The 21,576-nt window shown below is 46.7% G+C and overlaps 1 long non-coding RNA gene across 2 annotated transcripts in view; it reads left to right on the forward strand.

Annotated features, from left to right (window-relative positions):
* Nucleotides 1–390: 390 nt before the first annotated feature.
* The window catches only part of LOC137214926 (uncharacterized), a 29,579-nt gene continuing 8,393 nt past the window's right edge, over nt 391–21,576 (forward strand). The window contains exons 1-4 of one of the 2 annotated variants that reach the window (XR_010939084.1): nt 391–500; nt 850–1,011; nt 14,409–14,545; nt 14,659–14,768. This is a non-coding gene — a long non-coding RNA (uncharacterized lncRNA). The remainder of the gene's footprint in view (nt 501–849; nt 1,012–14,408; nt 14,546–14,658; nt 14,769–21,576) is intronic. The other variant, XR_010939085.1, reaches the window with a different exon arrangement.

The raw sequence follows: 21,576 nt of genomic DNA on the forward strand, positions 1-21,576 counted from the left end.
ACGTTAGCTCATCTCTCTTAGGACAGAAAGGATAAGTCCCACCAGGTCTCTGAGTGATGCCTCTTGGTCATAGGCTCTCCGGAGACTGTCTGAGCATCTGCTTCAGGGAAGATGCCCATTTTCCTTTGAGTCCCCTTTGCGAAGAGTGTGGGGTGTTAAGGTGGCCAGCCAGCTCCCTAAACCAGCACTTTCCAATTAAAATACAATATCAACCGCAAGTACTGCCACATGTGTGTGTTTAAAGGTCCACACTAAAAAGAAACTGATGGAAAGTAATTATACCTATGTTTCATTTAACCCAATCTGTTTTAAAACGATATCTTTGCAGTGTAAAAAATGACCAACGACATAGCTCACGCTCTTTCTTTTTACTGTGTCTTCCAGGTCCCGGAAGCACATGGCGGCTGAGACTGGCTTTGTGTAGATTGATCCACAGACACCTGTGGGTAGCAGCCGCCACGCTTGATGGAGCGTCTCTAAACACTCCCTCGGTGCCTGAAGTAAGTAGAGGCCTCCTTCAGTCAGTACATCTGTCTCTGGCTCTTCCTCTCTTCTGTCTCGCTTAGTCTGACTTTATGCAAATTCTCTGTCTCTCCTTTTTTTTCCTCTCTCTCTGTCTCTGTCCGTGTCCTTCTCTCCCACTGAGTCTGGAGGGCCTCTCTGTGTCCCCAAGAACCTAAGGTGGACCTCCCATACATGTGACTACCTGGGTAAAAAGCTTAAAACAGCCCGTCTGAGCCCCACAGAGGACTGGGGTTAGCTGGCCATGCTCACAGGTCATCACAAGCCTGGGGTATCAGTGGGAGCCCATTGTTCCCAGGAGGATTGATGGTCACCATCCATCATTAGCATCTGAAAGTCCTTGCAAGGGCAGAATCACAGAGCCCGGGGAGAAAGCAGCCCAGGCATGCTCATCGCCAAGGGAAGCTCTCCAAGGAGGATGAGGGGACAGAGCGAGGCAGGCCAGCACGTGCAAACAGAGGAACCGAAACAACCCAACTCGACAGACAGGTAGGCAGTGGAGCCCAACTCGACAGACAGACATGCAGGGTAGGATGTGCGGAAGCTTAACCCCAAGTATGTCTCGGTTTTCCTGTTGATTTTCTCAGAAAAAGGGAAGTAACTCCTTTCCTTGAGCTTTGTCCTTCTCACCGCCACCCCCATCAGCAGTGAGGGCTGCTTCTTAGCATAACAGATGTTTCAGTAGCTTTGCAAGCAAACCGCTGCTCACTTATCTGAAACACCATCCGTGACCCACCGTCAAGGTCAGATGGGTAATTTGGTTCTTTTCGCAAATGAATTCTATTTCTTAGACTAGTTTTAGGATCACAGCAAAATTGGGCAGAAGAGGGGCCTTCCCTGGTGGCACAGTGGTTAAGAATCCGCCTGTCAATGCAGGGGACAAGGGTTCGAGCCCTGGTCTGGGAGGATCCCACATGCTGTGGAGCAGCTAAGCCCGTGCGCCACAACTACTGAGCCTGTGAGCCACAACTACTGAAGCAGAAGATACCAAGGTTTCCCGTCCACCCCCCGCCCCCAGACATGCACAGCCTCCCGCATTATCAACACGCTGGCACCAGCGTGGTACACGTGTTATAACTGATGAACTCACATCGACACATCATAACCACCCAAAGCCCGTAGTTTACATGGGGGCTCACTCTTTTTCTTTTTTTCTGAATTGTTTTTTTTTTAATACAGCAGGTTCTTATTAGTTATCTATTTTATACGTATTAGCGTAAGAGGGCTCACTCTTGGTGTTGTACGTTTTATGTGTTCGGACAAACGTATAATGCCATGCGTCCACCACTGCAGTATCGTACAGAGTAGTTTCACTGCCCTGAAATTCCTCTCTGCTCTACCTGTTCATGCTTCCCTCCTTCCTAACCCCTGGCAACAGCTGATCTTCTTACTGTATCCATCGTCTTTCCTTTTCCAGACTGTCATAGAGTTGGAATCATGCGGCCTGTAGCCTTTTCAGATTGACTCCTTCCACTTGGTGATAAGCATTTCAAGTTCCTCCATGTTTTTCCATGGCTTGATAGCTCGTAGCTTTTTAGCACTGAATAATATTCCATTGTGGACGGACCACGGTTTATTTAGCTGTTCACCTGCTGAACAGCATCTCGGTTGCTTCCAAGTTTTGGCAGTTATGAAAAAGCAGCTACTTTAAACATCTGTGTGCAGGTTTTTGTGTGGAAATAACTTTTCTGTTTTTTTTTTAACATCTTCATTGGAGTATAATTGCTTTACAATGGTGTGTTAGTTTCTGCTTTATAAAACAAAGTGAATCAGTTGTACATATACGTATGTTCCCATAGCTCTTCCCTCTTGCGTCTCCCTCCCTCCCACCCTCCCTATCCCACCCCTCTAGGTGGTCACATAACTTTTCAGTTCATTTAAGTAAATAGCAAGGAGCACAACTGCTGGGTCATATGGTAGTAAGCAGGTTGAGTTTGGTAAGAAACTGCGAAATGGTCAAAATGTACCCTTTTGCGTTTCCCACCAGCAATGAATGCGAGTTTCTGTTGCCCCACGTCCTCGCCAGCCTTTGGTGTCAGTGTTTTGGGTCTTGGCCACTCTGAGTAGGTGTGTAGTGGAAACTTGGCTGTTAAGATATTGAAAGAAGTGCAGAGCGTGGGCTGAGAAGTCAGACGGAATGAGATCTTCCTCTGTCTCCTACAACAACCTTGGACAAGTCCCTTTCCCCATAAACTTTCATAAATGTGAGTTTTGTGAGCTCCCTTTCTTCAGAAGCCAGTTGACCAATATTTAGTCATTGCCTGTCATGCGCTTGGTGTTTGGGGTACAGAAGTGAACAAAACAGATACGGTCCCTGTGCTCAGCAGAGCTTCCATCCAATGAGGGGTTAGACTCAATCAATTACTTAGCTACTCATCAATTATTTAACTACCATTGTGATATGAAGGAGGGGTAACAGTCACCACTGTAACAGGTCAGCCCTGAAATACCAGTGTCTTAACACAAAGGGAGTCTGTTGCTTCCTCATGACCAATGTGGGTCTTCCTGGGAAGGATTTGAACTTCCTGTCTTAGGAGGTCTCAGGAACATCAACCTCTTCCATCTGTGGCCCCGCCATCCTCGTGGGCAACAGTGTCCTCTGCTTCCAACCAAAGGAAAGAGAAAGAGAAAGCAGAAAGGGTATGTCCACCTGTAAGTCGCTGGCCTGGAAGTGATACACGTTATTTCTGCCCAACTTGCTTGGCTATATTTACTTACTACAGTCACAAGCAGATGCAAGGGAGACCAGACAATAAAGCTCCTTGTGGGTAGCCGCCTCCCAGGAGCATGGATAGCAAAGGAGCGTGTCATTATGACCCCTCCGGCTGATGCACCATTGGAGCTGATGGACGCCTCGGTACTAGAAGGAACCAGCTACACTGGGGTTCTGAGGAACGCTAAAGGCATGCATTTCCACGTTCTCTCCGGAAACCCGCCCAGTGCTGGCTAAGCTGAAGGTGGATGTCACGAGCAACCAGAGGACAGGGGGGTGGCCGTGTGAAGGGGGGTTGGTTCCTCACCTCCCTCGCCCTCTGTTCTTGTCTCTGCGAAGGGCTCCACGTGGCCCATCCATTTCCCCCTTGATCCGAACACGACGGGCGGGACCTGAGACTGGGCAACCTCTGGATAGGCGTCCAGCCTGAAATCGCCAGCCGTGGCTTCGGCTGCCGTAGTGACTGGCGGAGGCCTGAATTGCCTGCTCCCGTGTACTATGGGTAGTTGGGTGATTCTGGTGACATCTTTATCCCAGAGCTCAGGATTTCCATCTCTATCCAGACAGAATTCATCAGACCTGGACAGCTCCCAGCCCCAGAGGGTCCTGAAATTCTTCTGGTCTGACACTGAGTCTGGATCACCCAGGAAAATGACTCTAGAGTAGCTTTCTAGAAGGGGATCAAATCTAGAGCCTCACGGGACTCCCCCGGTGGCCCAGTGGTTAAGACTGCATGCTTCCAATGCAGGGGGCGCGAGTTCGAGCCCTGGTCAGGGAACTATGGTTTGGTGCAGCCAAAGAAAAAAAAAAAAAAAAAAAAAACCTAGAGTCTCACGGAGTCCAAGCACTTGAGAGTTTAGACGCCAAAAGCACTCCACAGATACGCTCGCCATCCCAGCCTTTTCTTATCCAGTTCCGGCTCTGCTGGTGAGAGTCAGCTGCATTGACCCAGTATAGACCTTAGCACTTTAGGACACAGACTTACTCTCTCGTACCCAAATCTTGTGGCCCAGACTCAAGATTGTGGCCTCCTCTCCCTCCTCTCCCTCCTCTCTTGTGGCCTAGTAGAGAAATCCAGGTTTAAAGGGCTCCATTCTTCACTCAGAATCCATATCTGATTAAGCCCCTAAGCCCCTGGTTCAAGGCCAGGGCAGGGGAGCCTGAGGCTTGGGTAGACAATACCTTCTTTCCATAGTCTCCGCTCCCCCTTGAATCATAGACTAAGGTCCCATAGCATCGATCCAACCAGGACTATGGTCTAGGGAAGGACCTGGATTTTCAGCATCCTGGTCCCCCAGCCCAGAGATCCCCTCCTGCCATGTCAGAACTCACCAATGGAAAACCAAAAAGTAAACACGGCAGGCACGATGCTGCCTGCCCAAGACTCAGCCTTGCCAACAGGCAGATGTACGGGCTGTGGTGGTCAGAGACTCAATCCGAACCATCTTGTGGTTTTCTTACTAAGTGGTTTAATGGAAAGTTCATCCACATGACCTAGTTCCTCCTTCCCTTGACTGGGGGTGTGGGAGAGGAGGACTGGTCCAACCACACTCATGCCCGACTTGAATCTCCCATCCAAACACCGCATCCAGATTGGCAAGGCTGGCCCTAGGGTGCGAGGGGGACTCTGAGCACCAACAGGAGTTAGACGTAAATGATACTGTGATGCCGGCTCTGTCTCATGTAGAACTTGGGGCCTGAAGCGAGTCGCCTTCCTAGGGAGGTGTGAGTCGGCCGCTTTCCTTTTTGTTGTTTCAACAAATACATATTTATTGGGTGTCTCTTAAGGACCGGAGTCTGTGCCGAACATTTGGATTATGCAAATTAATGGAGCTCCCAGTCTAATGAGGAAGACACACGTCAAAGGTCTCCAAAAATCATGTGATTGCAGGGCTGATAGCTAACCTCTAGTAACACTAGATTTTTTTTCCCCCACACATCAACCTCAAAAGCTCAGTAGTTTGTCTCAGTGGAATGTCTTATTTCTCGCTCACGTAACCCTTCAGTACGGGTGCCCCCAGCTCGGCAGTTGGAGTTCCTCCATGGGGTGACCCATGCTTCCAGGATTCTTCCAACTTTTGGCCCCAGCACCCACTAAGATCTTGGAGTACTCTGCTACCAGAGAGGGGAAGGAGAATGAGAGAGTGAAAATGACGCATCCATTTCTTTCTTCTTCTTCTTTTTTAATTAAGTTATTTATTTTTGGCTGCGTTGGGTCTTCGTTGCTGCGCGCGGGCTTTCTCTAGTTGTGGCGAGCGGGGGCTACTCTTCGTTGCGGTGTGCGGGTTTCTCATTGCGGTGGCTTCTCTTATTGCGGAGCACGGGCTCTAGGCACTTGGGCTTCAGTAGTTGTGGCATACACTCAGTAGTTGTGGCGCGCCGGCTTAGCTGCTCCGCGGCATGTGGGATCTTCCCGGACCAGGGCTCGAATCCGTGTCCCCTGCATTGGCAGGCAGATTCTTAACCACTGCGCCACCAGGGAAGCCCCACATCCATTTCTTTTTTTAAAAAATCCTGAAGTGGCAGGTATCACCTCTGCTCTCATTCCATTGATGAGAATTCATCACGAGTCCACAGCTGGGTGTAGGAAAGTCTGGTATACAGTGTCTTGTGGGGCAGCTGTGGGGCAGTGATAACACAATATATGAGAAGCCATGAAAGTGTGGTGCGTGGTAAGCCATAGCTGCTCACGTCGTAGGCGCCCCAAGGGAAAAAGTGGCTATGACTCTGTGTAAAAAGGGGACTTGACCTTGAGTGCAGACCTCGGGGAAGGCGCCCCCATGATGCTGAGCTTAAGTAGGAGTGTGAGGATGGAGGAACTGTCAGCAGAGCTGAGAGTTGAGGAGAATCTAGGCAGAATCCTGACTCTAGCCCTGAGTCAGGAAATAATTTTGCAAGTTCTCAGAAGTTGACACAATTCCCAAAGCACTGGAAACTGGAGGACATTGAGGAGATGCTTCCATAGGGATTGAATGTGCAGGGCTTTGTAAATGGCGACGTAAAGATTTGGGATTTGATCTTTAGGATAATGGGAAAGGTTGGTTGTTTTTTGTTTTTTTTGCGGTACGCGGGCCCCTCACTGCTGCGGCCTCTCCCGTTGCGGAGCACAGGCTCCGGACGTGCAGGCTCAGCGGCCACGGCTCACGGGCCCAGCCGCTCCGCGGCATGTGGGATCTTCCCGGACCGGGGCACGAACCCGTGTCCCATGCATCGGCAGGCGGACTGTCAACCACTGCGCCACCAGGGAAGCCCAACGGGAAAGGTTTTCAACGTAAGCCTGGCATAATCAGATTTTTGTCTAAGATATATATACGGCCACTTCATGGAGACGGAATTGGAGCAGGCGATAAACGTAAGAGCTTACATTTTCTGCGCACCTGTTATGTGCCAGTCCCCGTTCTGAGTCCTCCATATGGATAGTTTTCTTAATTCTCACAAGAGTCAGTAGAGGAGTCGATCTGTTTTATAGATGAGGACAGGGGGGCTCAGAGGGGCAACTAGGGTGATTAGTGCTGTGTGTCAGGTAAGTGTTGGAGCTGGATTTCAACCTGGGAGGACCCTATGTTCTCACCTATTACTGTGATACTATATTTAGCAATAATATATAATATAAATGGACATTTTTATAGTTATTAAAACAAAACCGTGTGTATAGACCAGTTAAGGAGCTCTTGCCCTCCAGGGAAGACTTGAGTTGCTTGGGGTAGGGTGATAGCTGTAAGGGTTTTTTAAAAACGCACGGTTTCAAGAATGGAAACTAGGCTGAAAAGAAATGCTGATGGAAGTTTGGTTCCCAGAAATGTCTGACTACGTTGTTTTAGATTAAACTTCCCACTGCAAAAAAATAAAACAAAACAAACAAAAACAGAGAAAAAGCATAGAGAACATCTGTTTGTCAGCCTTGGAGAGCTTCCAAAGCAGACAGAGTTTATGGTTCCAAGTTACAAAAGGGGAAGGAAACCAAGAGAGGGGGATTTATCACTTGGGGATAGGTTTACACTGACAGTTTGCTGCTACTAAAAGTAAAAGCAGCAGAGAAGAGACTGAAAAGCTGGGTGGAACTTTTGGCCATCGCATTAAACAATATTTTCAAATTGAGGGCATCAGGCAGAAGGGTCCCTCAGGAGGAAGTACCCCATAAACATCCCTGAAGGGTCACATCCTGGGATGAAGGTGATCTGGGCATTAGCAAGACCTCAGAAGGGGAGAAACCCAGTTTTAAAAAGTGAAAAGGACTGGTCTTTAGTCCAAGCAAAAATATATCCTCTCTGGAGGAGAACAACCGTACAGAGTGGCAGAGTATCCCCAAAAACATCACACGCAATTTTTGGCACATAATCAAAAGCAATAAGGCATCAGGTGGTTAAGATTAGCCCAAAGAACCCAGAGGGGGGAAAAAGTATGTAATAGAAATAGACCACGTTGGGCTTCAAATAATTATAACCACTATGTACAAATAAATGACAAGATGGGAAATTTCAACAAAGAACTGGAAAATACGAAAACATAAATAGAAATTCTAGAATTGAAACATGTAGTTACTGAAACTGTGAACTCAACTATGGAGTTAACAGCAAATTGGACTCAGCTGAAGAGAGAAAGAGTGACCTGAGACATAGGTCTCAGAGACCTACCCAGACAGAGGTACAGAGAGACTGAAGAATAGATATTCAGAAGAGGGCATGACTTACCTCAATTAATAAAATAAAGGGCATGAGACAAGTATGGGACATGCTAAAAAGGTCCAACATATGTGTAACTGGAGTCCCATTAAGGGGAAGAGAGAGCAGAGGGAGGGATGGAGAGAAGGAAGAGAGAGAGAGAGAATTGCAGAACTGCAATCTCATCTCACCACTTCTGCTAACACAACCCTGGTCTGAACCACGTCAGCTGTCACCTGGATTATTGCAAGAGCCCCCTAACCTCCCCTGCCGACTCGTTATTGTTTTGTTTGGTTTGGGTTTCTAACATTCTTTTAATTCTTTTCCATTATGGTTTATCCCAAGATATTGAATATAGTTCCCTGGGCTATACAGTAGGACCTTGTTTATCCATTCTGTATGCAATAGTTTGCATCTGCTAATCCCAAACTCTCAATCCATCCCTCCGCCACACCCCCTCCCGCTTGGCAACCGCAAGTCTGTTCTCTATGTGAGTCTGTTTCTGTTTCTTAGACAGGTGCATTTGTGGCATATTTTAGATTCCACATATAAGTAATATCATATGGTATTTGTCTTTCTTCCCCTACTCATTTTTAACCTCCCCCATTTGGTCTAATCTCAACCAAGCAGCAGTGTCACCCCGTTAAACTTAACAGTTCCTCCCAGAATTGGGGCCAAGCCCGGCAGATAGGGGAGGGCGGACACAGCCATGGCTGCCAAAGCACTAGGGATGCCGGCCAAGCTCGGTTCTGGAGTTTGGGCAGATCTAGATGAGAGAAAGTGACTAGCCAGCATTGTGGCTGTCATTCTCGGAAGTCATTTCCTTGCGAGTAAAAATCTGTTGAAGGAAAAAGGTGGATCTTACAGAAATGATGACGAGGCAACCGAGAAAAGCTAGCCAAAAGCTGATCCCTATGGAACGCTTTATTATTCCTGGGAAATTATGGGATAAAATAGGACTTTGGCTTTGGGCGGAGGCCTCGCTGAGCAGAGCAGTAGTAGAGGTCTTCACAGGGAGAGACGCTCACTGTCGACCTCCAGTCCCCAGAGCCGGGAGGAGGCTGCCAAGGAAGACCCTGGTCTGTCTCCTTTGAGAGGGAAGGTCTGAGGGGTACGTCACCCGTTCCCAATTACAGCCCTCGGAATGGAGGCGCAAGAATGATGTCTGGGTGTCCACACCGGGATGTCCACAAGGGGACTGAAGGCAGTTCTCCTGAAATGGTTGGCACTGTTTCCATATATATAATACACCAGTCCATTCATGAAAACCAAATCTCTTGTTCCTCAAAAAACTAAAAATAGAACTACCATGGGATCCAGCAATCCCATCTCCGGGTATTTATCCAAAGGAGACGGAAACCCGATCTCGAAGAGTTATCTGCACTCCTGCATTCATTGCAGCATTATTCACAACATGCACAAGATATGGGAACAACCTAAGTGTCCATCAATGGATGAATGGATAAAGATGTGGTGTGGGACTTCCCTGGTGGCCCACTGCTTAGGACTCTGCACTTTCACTGCTGAGGGCCCGGGTTCAATCCCTAGTCGGGGAACTAAGATCCCGCAAGCCATGTGGTTCGACCAAAATTAAATAAAATCACTTATTAAAAAAAAAAAGATGTGCTGTATATATGAATACTACTCAGCTACCAGAAAAAATGAAGTCCTACCATTTGCCATAACACGATGGTTGGATCTTGAGGGCATTATATTAGGTGAGATTAGTAAGACTGAGAAAGACAAATACTGTATGATATCGCTTATATGTGGAATCTAAAAAAAGTGAAATAGTAACAGAGAGTGGAATGGTGGTGACGAGGGAAATAGGGAGATGTTGTTTAAGGATACAAACTTGCAACTAGTAGATAAGTCCTGGAGATCTAATGCATAGTATAGTGATTATGGATGATAAAACGGTATTCTAAACATTAAACCTGCTAAGACACTAGATCTTGAATGTTCCCACTGCAAGAAGAAATTATAATTATGTGACACAACAGAGGTGCTAGCCAACACTACAATGGCAATCATACTTCAGTATAAACGTATCAAATCAGTATGTGGTTCACCTTACACAATACTTACACAATATTATATGGCAGCTGTATCTCAATTTAAAGAAAACGGGGTGGCGGGGGGACTTCCCTGGCAGTCCAGTAGTTAAGACTCTGTGCTTCCACCGCAGGGGCACAGGTTTGATCCCTGGTGGGGGAGCTAGGATCCCACATGCTGCACGGTGCGGCCAAAAGGAAAATAAATAAATAATAAAAATTTTTTTAAAAATGGGATCTTTCTCCAAAATACAAGCCTGATTCCATGGAATAAAGCACGCGGATAATAAAATACAATTTGGCAATAAAATGCAACCAGAACTAGCCACTTTGTATCACTCTGCTCAGAATCATTCCAGGGCTTGCCATCGCGGGCAGACTTACAGGGCTCTGCATCTTCTGTCATTGTATCTCCTCACTGGCTCTGCTTCAGCCACGTGGGTGTCTTTGCTATGCCTAGAACACACCAAGCATGCTTCTGCCTCAGGACCTTTGCACATGCCGTTTTCTCTGCCTGGAATGTTCTTCCGCCAGAGATGCACGTGGCTCCTCACCACGTCCTGTCCTCTAGTCCTGCTCCAATGTTTCCTTCTCACTTAGACCTTCCCAGACCACCATCCTTTCTAAAACTGCTACACCACCTCCAGATTGTATATTTATCTTTTGCTGTTTTTTAATTTTCCTTCAGCATGTATCACTAGCCTTGTTATGTATTTTCTTACTAATATTCTTTACTGTCTGTCTCCCTCTAGAATGTATTGCTATTCTAATCTCTAGAGGTTTTTTTTTTTTGGTAGCGTTTCCCATTGTATCCTTGCATCTAGAACAGTAACCGGCACATAGTAGATATTCAGTAAATATATTTTTTTTTTAATTTTTTTTTTTTTTTTGCGGTATGCGGGCCCCTCACTGCTGTGGCCTCTCGCGTTGCGGAGCACAGGCTCCAGATGCACAGGCTCAGCGGCCATGGTTCACGGGCCCAGCCGCTCCACGGCATATGGGATCTTCCCGGACCGGGGCACAAACCAGTGTCCCCTGCATCGGCAGGCGGACTCTCAACCACTGCGCCACCAGGGAAGCCCTCAGTAAATATTTTTGAATGCTGATAGATGAATAGATACATACAGAATATGGGAAGTATAGGGAAGCATATAGTGCATTATCATCGAATACAATTCCAGAGACTAGATTTCTATGTATGACTCTGGACTCTGCTAGTTATAAGTTCTGTACTTTGAGCAAGTTAATCAATCTCTTTGTGCGTCTGCTTCTTCCTCTGTAAATTTTTTAAAGTAATTGTTCCTAGCTCAGAATCACATCAGACTTCTCATCGACCACTGTGGAAATTAGAAGATGATGGAGAAATGTATTTGAAAATAACCTACGTGCCAGTAAGGAAAGATCCCAGAGTGTATTGCTAGGTATCAAATCAAGGTCAATACAGTATTTATGGGAATTCCCTGGTGCCGCAGTGGTTAAGAATCTGCCTGCCAGTGCAAGGGACACGGGTTTGAGTCCTGGTCCAGGAAGATCCCACATGCCACAGAGCCACTAAGCCCGTGCGCCACAACTACTGAGCCTGCGCTCTAGAGCCCGCGAGCCACAACTGCTGAGCCCACGCGCTGCAACTACTGAGGCCCGTGTGCCTAGGGCCCAGGCTCCTCAACAAGAGAAGCCACCGCAGTGAGAAGCCCATGCACCGCTGCAACTAGAGAAAGTGTCTGTGTGCAGCAACGAAGACCCAACACATCCAAAAATGAATAAATACATTTTTAAAAAAGTGTTTTGTGTTGTTTAAATAAGGAGAACATGCTATAGAAGCATAACTTTATAACATCCAAAGAATAACTTTATAACATCCAGGACCGAGGAGGAGTTTCCTAGATTCTTTTCCACATTTAGTTTCTCAATCCAACTGGAGTTAATTTTTGCATATGGTGTAAATTAGGAATCTAATTGTTTTATTTTTCCAAATGGACAATTAATGCTCTTTTTTTTTTTTTGCATCCAATGAATAGATCTTTCCTGGGTACCTGCTCGATGTCAGACATTTGTTGAAGGAATAGCTAGGTTTCTCCTTGTGATTTATTTTGAAACTTGTACAATCAATTTTTATTTATTATTTTTAAATTTATTTTATTGAAGTAGAGTTGACTTACAATGTTGTTTTAATTTCTGCTGTACAACAAAGTGATTCAGTTGTACACGTATATACATTCTTTTTCATATTCTTTTCCATTGTGGTTTATCCCAGGATATTGGGACAGTTAATGGTCTTAATTTCATTCATGAAAGTGTTTCTTTTCTCCACTGGTATGTGATGCTCTGATAATCAAAAATAAATACGTAAGTAATTGCTACCTGTAGGGCGCTGAAGGCACAGGCTTAATGAGAACAGATACGGTACCAAGATCCCTTCTAAGACTGGTGTCCGTTCCCATCACCTTCCCAAACACAACCCCAAACCTTTCACTCAAGTAGGAGTTTCCTTTTCATTCCTCCGCAGCGCCCTCTGCTGCCTCCCGTCAGATCCCACATCACAGAATGCCTAGATAATATGGACATTTCCCACATCTGTCCCCTACCCTAATTCACAAGCTGCTTCATCTCTGTCCCCAGAACGCAACATAGGCCCAGGAAAGTGACTGCTAAGAGTCTAAGTGAATAAATCAGCCAGCATTTGTGGTTTTCTCTTTGGCAAAAAAAAAAAATTTCCAGATAAACTCACGACTGTTGTGGAATATTCAAAAAATACAGAACAGCGCACAGAAGCATTACCCATCAGTTATACTCCAGAGAGAACCACTGTACTTTGCCTCCTTTTATCCACTTTTTTTCCATTTTTTTATTGTGGTAAAATACACATAACATAAAAGGTACCATCATGACCATTTATAAGTGTCCAGTTCAGTAGAATTAAGGACATTTACATTGTTGTACAACCATCTCCACCATCCGTTTCTAGGACTGTTTTCATCCTGCAAAACTGAAACTCTGTACATTAAACAACCAAACCCCACCCCCCTTCCTCCATCCCCTGTCAATCGCCATTCTACCTTCTATTTCTATGAATTTGACTATTCTAGGAACCTCATATAAGTGGGATCATCCAACACTTGTTATTGTCTGGGTATATTTTATAGTAGCCATCCTAACGAGTGTGGGGTGGGTTTTATCCAGGATTAAAGGCTGTTTTAAGATATCAAAACCCTGGGTAAGAGTCCTCCTCTCCTGAACTCATCCTGCAGCCTTTCGATGGGCTCCACGTGGTGGGACGCTCTGGGGCTGGGTTAGGGGTCGGTTTCTGCTTCTCCTCCAGGTTTCTCCTGTAGCTGGATCCCCACCAGGCACAGGGAGATGGGCACGTTGCGAGTTTGTGTCTCCCATGTTTCAGAGAGCTGCTAGAATCCAGGAGATGGACCAGGTTCCTTTCGTGAATATCATCATCTCATTCCGCTCAGACCCTCTTCCGAGATCCCATTTCAGTTCAGTTCAAGTGGGAAAGGGGGAGTGGAATTCCATGCAGACTCAGGCCAGCTGGGTCTTTCACTGCTCAAATGGTTGAGGAGTGAAGGAAGCTGGGCCTCGAGGCTTTGGGTTGGTGGATGCTGGGCAGGGGTGGGGGTGTTTGCAAGTAGGGTGATGGAAATGTAATCAAGTGTCCGATTTATATATTTAACATTAATGATAACAAGGATAGTTAGCATTCGTTAAGCAATTTCCAGGTCTGCACTGGGTCTGTGACACTTTTTATTCCATCATTTGTTCAAAATTGCCTGATACAACTGAAAGGGTTATTGTCAGGTCGGAGGAAGAAATGAGAGGCCAGAGGGGAAATATCCCCTTCACAAGGTCACACAGCAGCTGTGCGGGTGATGGGACCTCTTGCAGATTGTGGTACACAGAAAAATGCTCCCCCCACAAAGATGTCCACTTCCAAAGTCCCAGAGCTTGTAACTATGTTCCATTACGTGCAAGAGGCTATTAAAGTTGCAGATGGAATCACGGTTGCTACTCAGCTGATCCTGAGGTGGGGAGATGAGCCTAGATTAACCAGGTGGGTTCCATGTAATCACGAGGACACTTATTAAAAGACGGAGGCAGGAGAGTCAGGGAGAGACGTGAAGATGAAGGACGGGGCCACGAGTCAAGGAATACAGGCGTCTCTAGAGGCTGGAATAAGGCACGGGAACAGATTCTCCCCAGGAGCCTCCAGAAGGAATGAAGCCCTGCCCAGCGAGACCCATGTTACACTTCTTGCCTCAAGAGCTGTAAGTCAATACATTGGTGTTTTTCTGAGCCACAAAGGCTGTGGTCATTTGTTAAAACAACCACAGGAAATTACTACAGCCCTGAGAGCTGAAAGCAGAGCTGGCATTTGCACTGATCTTTGATATTTACATCCTCTGCTAGGACCGCTGCAGATTGGGTGGCTTAAAAGAAATCTATTGTCTTTAGTCCTGGAGCCTGAAATCAAGGTGTCGGCAAGATTGCTTTCTCCTGAGGCTTCTCTCCTTGGCTTGCAGACAGCCAGCTGTCTTCTACCTGTGTCTTCGTGTGGTCTACCCTCTGTGCCCGCACACGGAGAAAGATAGGTACCTGGTGTCTCTTCCTCCTCTTGTAAGGATACAAGTCCTGTTGGGTCAGGACCCCATCCTCATGACCTTAGTTAACTGTAGTCATCTCCTATTTCTGCTTTGATTTTTAGTGGAACTCATCCTGCTTTCATATTCACTGATATTCGGACACAATGACGCTGCTGCATGATAACCTCTATGAGCATGTTTTCTTCTCTGGGAACAAGGAAGTATATGGTCGGTAAGTTGTGTTTTCTTTAATAAATTTATTTATTTTTATTTTTGGCTGCGTTGGGTCTTTGTTGCTGCACGCGGGCTTTCTCTAGTTGCGGCGAGTGGGGGCTACTCTTCCTTGCGGTGCACGGGCTTCTCATTGCGATGGCTTCTCTTGTTGCAGAGCACGGGCTCTAGGTGCTTGGGCTTCAATAGTTGCAGCACGCGGGCTCAGTAGCTGTGGCTCAAGGGCGCTAGAGCGCAGGCTCAGTAGTTGTGGCGCACGGGCTTAGTTGCTCCGTGGCATGTGGGATCTTCCCGGACCAGGACTCGAACCCGTGTCCCCTGCATTGGCAGGTGGATTCTTAACCCCTGCGCCACCAGGGAGCCCGGTAAGTTTTTTCTAAAGCACGTTACTGCCTTGGGAGATGGCATTATTGTCGGTTCCTTTGATTGTTCTTATTTTGTTGATTGTACTGGGATGTTCAAGTTTCTTGTGCTAGCCTCATGGATTTGCACTGCTGTTGGATTTGCACTGTTGTTGTTGAGGCTAGGGTGGGCCACCCCAAAATATGCCACCATAGACAAGTTTATGTAGTGTTAAAGTTGCTGGAGGAGCAGCTGATGTGAGGACACTCTGACCTGTGTCTCCCTGAAAGTGTCTTTTATACGAGAGGTACCCTTCCTGCATCTGGAGGTAGAAGGACGCCCTTATCCTCAGAGACAGGGAATTTGGAGCCAAAAAGCCTGTAGAAACAAACCTTGTTGCTTTACTAATTTACTAGCCAAGCCCAAACTCTTTAGATTCTTCAACTAAACATCCAAAGCCGAAGTTTCTTTGTACTGTCAATTCCTCACCAATTTACTCTTTGTCTAAAAAGTATAAAAGCTGCCGGCTTTAGCCACTTCTTAGGTCCTTTTTTTTTTTTTTGCGGTACGCGGGCCTCCCACTGCTGTGGTCTCTCCCGTTGCGGAGCACAGGCTCCGGACGCGCAGGCTCAGCGACCATGGCTCACGGGCCCAGCTGCTCCGCGGCATGTGGGATCCTCCCGGACCGGGGCACGAACCGCGTCCCCTGCATCGGCAGGCGGACTCCCAACCACTGCGCCACCGGGGAAGCCCTGAGGCCCTATTTCTAAGAGTCCTCTGTGCGAACTAATTAAAAGTTGTTTTCCTCCTGTTAGTCTGCCTTGTGTCTCCTTTATTATTAGTCCAGACACAATTAGTCAACAGGGGTACAGGGGAAATTACCCGCTCTCCGACATAGTTCGGTGTCATTTTAAATTTTATTTCTTTATTAACAGATTTATTGAGGTGTAATTGATATTTTTTTAAAAAACTTGCGCATGTTTAATGTATATCATTTGATGAGTTTCGACCCAGGCAGTAGTTTTTAAAGCTCCTTCAAGTGCATGCATTTTCTGTCCATTCTGCTCTTCAGAGCAGCTCATTCCAGGCATTTGCATCTCCCAGTACAGAAGGGGAGGTGGAGGCTCCTCAAGGAGAAAGGATGTGTTGAGGCGTTGGAGAGAGTTGGGGGGCTGGGAGGGCAGTCACCTGGCCCTGGTCCTGGAGGCTGAGGGGCAGAGACCGCCCACCTGGAGCTGCAAAGAATTAACTTGTATCTTGAGCGCCCTCTTGTGGCCGCAGTGGAGAAATTCCCTTCCAGGTTGAAGGAAAAATGTTTATTTAGGCTGCGTTGGGTCTTCGCTGCTGCGTGCAGGCTTTCTCTAGTTGCGGTGAGCAGGGGCTACTCTTCGTTGAGGTGCGCGGGCGCCTCACTGCGGTGGCTTCTCGTTGCGGAGCACGGGCTCTAGGCGTGCGGGCTTCAGTAGTTGTGGCTCACGGGCTCTAAAGCGCAGGCTCAGTAGTTGTGGCGCTCGGGCTTAGTTGCTCCACAACATGTGGGATCTTCCCGGACCAGGCATCAAACCCCTGTCCCCTGAATTGGCAGGCGGATTCTTAACCACTGTGCCACCAGGAAAGTTCCGGAAAAATGTTTTTTTTATCCTACAAATTCATGTCTTCATTCAATAAGCATTTGCTGATCCTCTACTGTGTGCCAGACACTGTTTGAGGTTCTTGAGGTCCATCAGTAAACAAACAAAAATCCCTGCCCTTGAGGATATTATATTCTTGCAGAGGGAGACAGATGGAACCCTGAATCTGTATTGTGTATTGTCTATGTCCCTGGTACCCAGAAGAGGGGCTTAAATACTAGAAGCTTCCATGGCACTCTACTTAGTAAATAAATCGTCTGGGTAATTATGATTGGATTTCTATAAAAGGCCAGCTAATTATGGCAGGGTTCTAGGAATTGGCCCATAATTATGTACAGTCACTGAAGTATGTAGAGTAGCTAGAAGCAACTAGGGGATCATGGTATAGCCTTAGGAACCACCAGCTGGGTAATTGCACCAGGAGCTCCTAGAACCAGCTGGGTAATTAGAGTCCCTGGGATCTTCTGGATAATTACCACAGGCTCATGGAATCCACAGTAATAAGAGAAGGGTCCCAAGTATAGACACCAGGAAATGCTGGAGACGTTTTTGATTGTCACAACTGGAGAGTGACGCTGTGGCCTCTGGCGAATGGAGGCCAGGGTTGCTCCCAGGCACCCTGCAATGTGCAGGGCAGTGCAGGACAGCCCGACGGCAAAGAGCCACCTGTCCTGTTTTAGTCTGTTCAGGCGGCTCTAACAGAATGCTATACAGAGTGCAATAACATTTATTGCTCACAGTTTTGGAGGCTGGGAAGTCTGAGATCTGGGTGACAGTATAGTTGGATTCTGATGAGGGTCCTGGTTTCCTCATATGGTGGAGAGAGAAAATGGTCCCTCACCAGACATGGAATCTAGCAGCACCTCGGTCTTGGACAGCCTCCAGAACTGTGAGAAATACATGTTGCCCAGAAGCCACCTGGCCTCTTCTTTGTTAGAGCAGCCGGAGCAGAGTAAGACGTTGATCAATGGCTGGAAACCTTTTATATACACTGAGCCCTGAAGTAAGGCTAGTTAGTAGAAGTAGCAGCGATTGTGCTCTGATTCGCAGTGTATCAACTCAGAGTCTCAGTCTGCAAGCAACAGAAAACAACTGGTTAGTTTTGGCCAGGAAGGAATTTATTACCAAGATACTGGGTAGCTTTTGGAACGGAAGGGAAGACTAGAGAAATCAAGCTGTGAGAATGGGCAGGAAACAAAGGAGGCAAAGCATCTTTGCCTTAACTCAAGAGGAAAAGTCCCACACATGGGACTATATGATAGGTTGAGCCCAGGACCCCTGCTCACTGTCTACCTGTGATATTGTGGTTTATAGGAAGAAATATAATTTGGTCTTTTTCCCTGTTTCTGTCACAGAGCTCCTAAAACCCTTGGAATTTCCTAAGTGATAGGAGTGATAAAGGTGTCTTGATATTCCTAACAAACCCCTTTCAATAGCCCCTGAATTTGTTAATGAGGTGACTTTTGGAAGCACCTGAGGGTGGGGCTGGTTGCCAGGAGAACCAACCATGTGATTAGAGGGTTGGAGCTTTCCGTCTCACCACCCTCCCCCCAACCCCAACCACCAGGGAGGGGAGAGGGGCTGGAGGTTGAATCGATCACCAATGGCCGTGATTTAATCAATCTTGCCTATGTATCGAAGCCTCCATAAAACCCCAAACGGAAGGGGTTTAAACGGAGAGCTTCCGGGCTGGTGAACACGTGGAGATTTGGGGAGGGTGATGCTACTCAGAGAAGAGAGTATGAAAACTCCGAGCCCCTTCCCATGTAAATACTTTGCATCTTTTCTATTGAGTGAACTGCAAGGCACCCAGCTGGTGTCCGGAGAATTGCTTGGTGGTACGGGGGAAAAACACATGTGGGAGTGGGTGTCAGAAACATACTACCTCAAACGGCGGAGACAGCTGCCACAGAGGAAGGCCGAATAGACTTCCCACTAAGGCTGGGACTGCTGGAAGCTTCTTTCCAAAGAAGAGAAGGGTCCCAACTCAGAGATCCGACAGTGACACACGCGCTCTGCAGCACTGTGACTACCGATCCCAGTGACTCCTTAAATAAAACCTCTCTTCCCACACACGTTTTGCCAGGTGCCTGGAGGGTTTTTTTTAGTAACTGAAGAGGCTAACAAGACTGAGGGTGAGATGACTGTTACAGGCTGAGTTTTTCCTCCAACATATTATTATGAAAATGTTTCAGACACACAGAGAAGTTGACGGAATGTCACAGTGACTGCCCACATACACACTACCTGGGTTCAACCATTGACATTCTACTCTGTTTTATCACGTAGCTATCCATCAACCCACTTGGGGTGTTTGGGGTGCCTTTATTATTTTTTTAAATTATTTTTAAAATTTTCCGCTGCATTGGGTCTTCATTGCTGTGCACGGACTTTCTCTAGTTGTGGTGAGCAGGGGCTACTCTTTGTTGCCGGGCGCGGGGTTCTCGTTGCGGTGGCTTCTTTTGTTGCGGAGCACGGGCTCTAGGCGTGCGGGCTTCAGTAGTTGTGGCACGGGCTCAGTAGTTGTGGCACGTGGGCTCTAGAGCAGAGGCTCAGTAGTTGTGGCACACGAGCTTAGCCGCTCCGTGGCATGTGGGATCCTCCCGTACCAGGGATCGAACCCATGTCCCGTGCATTGGCAGGCGGATTCTCAACCACTGCGCCACCAGGGAAGTCACTGGGGTGCCTTTAAAAGTCAGTTGCAGGGACTTCCCTGGTGGCGCAGTGGTTAAGAATCTGTCTGCCAATGCAGGGAACGTGGGTTCGAGCCCTGGTCTAGGAGGATCCCCCATGCCACGGAGCAGCTAGGCCCGTGCGCCACACTACTGAGCCTGCGCTCTAGAGCCCGTGCTCTGCAACAAGAGAAGCTACCGCAATGAGAAGCCCACGCACCACAACGAAGAGTAGCCCCCGCTCGCCGCAACTAGAGAAAGCCCACACACAGCAATGAAGTCCCAACACAGCCAAAAAATAAATTAAATAAAGTCAGTTGCAGACTTCAGTATGCTTCCGCCTGAATATTTCAGCAAGTGCATCATTACCTAGAGTTCAAACTTCATGTTCCTTCTTTTTTGTTGTGTGTTAAAATGTGGGTTCAGTGAAATGAAATGGACACATTTAAATGTACTGGGAGCTGTGTTTTGACAGTTAGATGCCCAAACCACTATCAAGATATAAAATACAGTCACTGTCCCTGAAAAATGGTGGGTGCAGGGGCTGGGGGCTGGGGGGATGGGGAATTGGTGTGTAGTAGGAACAGAGTCTCAGTTTTACAAGTTGAAAAAGTTCTATGGAAGGTGGCGACGGTTGTACACTGTGAGTGTATTTGGTGCCACTGAACTCACTTAAAAATGGCTGAAATGGAAATTTAATGTTATGTACATTTTTACCACATTTTAAAAATGAAAAATTAAAATTGAATAAAAACAAACTGAAGTGGGGATCATTAACTTCATTTTGCAGCTAAGAACACTGAGGCCAGATCAGGGGTGTGAGTGCCATGGGACTGCAGGCCTATACAGTGAGGGATTTGGGATTTGAACCCACATGTGTGTCCCTCTGAGTTCATCCGTTTTCTTTCTCCAGCCAGTTTTCCATCCTCTTGTGCAAACATTCCCAGCAGTTGTACTAATAATAGCAGACGTAGTGGCAGTTGTAATAGTAAAAGGAAAAATGATAACCAAAATGCGTTCCATCCACTCACCAGATTCTTACTCAGCCGTAGAGCAAAGACGAGCCGATACATTCCACCCTGTGGATGAACCTCGAAATGTGACTCTGAGTGAAAGAGCCACACATAGAAGGTCACCCACTGTATGGTTCCATTTCTAGGAAATGTCCAGAACAGGCAAATCCAGAGAGACAGAAAGCAGACGAGTGCTTGCCTGGGGCTGTGGGGAGGGGAACGGGAGTGTCTGCTAACAGGTACGGGGCTTCCTTTGGGGTGATGAATATTTTCCGGAACTAGATAGAGCGATGGTTGCGCTGCTTGGGGAACGTGCTAAATGTCATTGAATTGCGTGCTTTAAAATCATTAAATTACTTTTTAATTTATTTTTTTCAAAACTTTTTATTGAAGTATAGTTGACTTACAATGTTTTCTTAGTTTCAGGTGTACAGCAAAGTGACATATATATATATCCATATATATACTTTTTCAGATTCTTTTCCATTATGGTTTATTACGGGATATAAAATATAGTTTCCTGTGCTATACGGTAGGTCCTTGTTGATCTATTTTATATATAGTAGTGTATTTCTGTCCATCTCAAACTCCTAATTTATCCCTCTCCCTCTCCTTTCCCCTTTGGTAACCAGAAGTTTGTTTTCTATGTCTGTGAGTCTGTATTTGTTTTGTAAATAAGTTCGTTTGTACTGTTTCTTAGATTCCACATATAAGTGATAAAATATTTGTCTTTCTCTGGCTTACTTCACTTAGTATGATGATCTGTAGGTCCATCCTTGTTGCTGCCAGTGGCATTATTTCGTTCTTTTCTGTGGCCGAGGAGTATTCCGTGGCACGTGTGTGTGTGTGTGTGTGCGCGCGCGCGCGCATGCACGCGCGCGCGTGCACGTACCACGTCGTCTTTATCCATTCATCTGTCATGGATGCCTAGGTTGCTTCCATGTCTTGGCTATTATAAATAGTGCTGCTATGAACATTGGGTGCATGTATCTTTTCAAATTAGAGTTTTCATCTTTTCTGGATCTATGCCCAAGAGTGGGATTGCTGGATCATATGGTAATTCTATTTTTAGCTTTTTAAGGAATCTCCATACTGTTCTCCATAGTGGCTGCACCAACTTACATTCCCACCAACAGTGTAGGAGGGTTCCC

The sequence above is a fragment of the Pseudorca crassidens genome, chromosome 20, assembly GCF_039906515.1.
Source record: "Pseudorca crassidens isolate mPseCra1 chromosome 20, mPseCra1.hap1, whole genome shotgun sequence".
Classification (NCBI taxonomy): Eukaryota; Metazoa; Chordata; class Mammalia; order Artiodactyla; family Delphinidae; genus Pseudorca; species Pseudorca crassidens.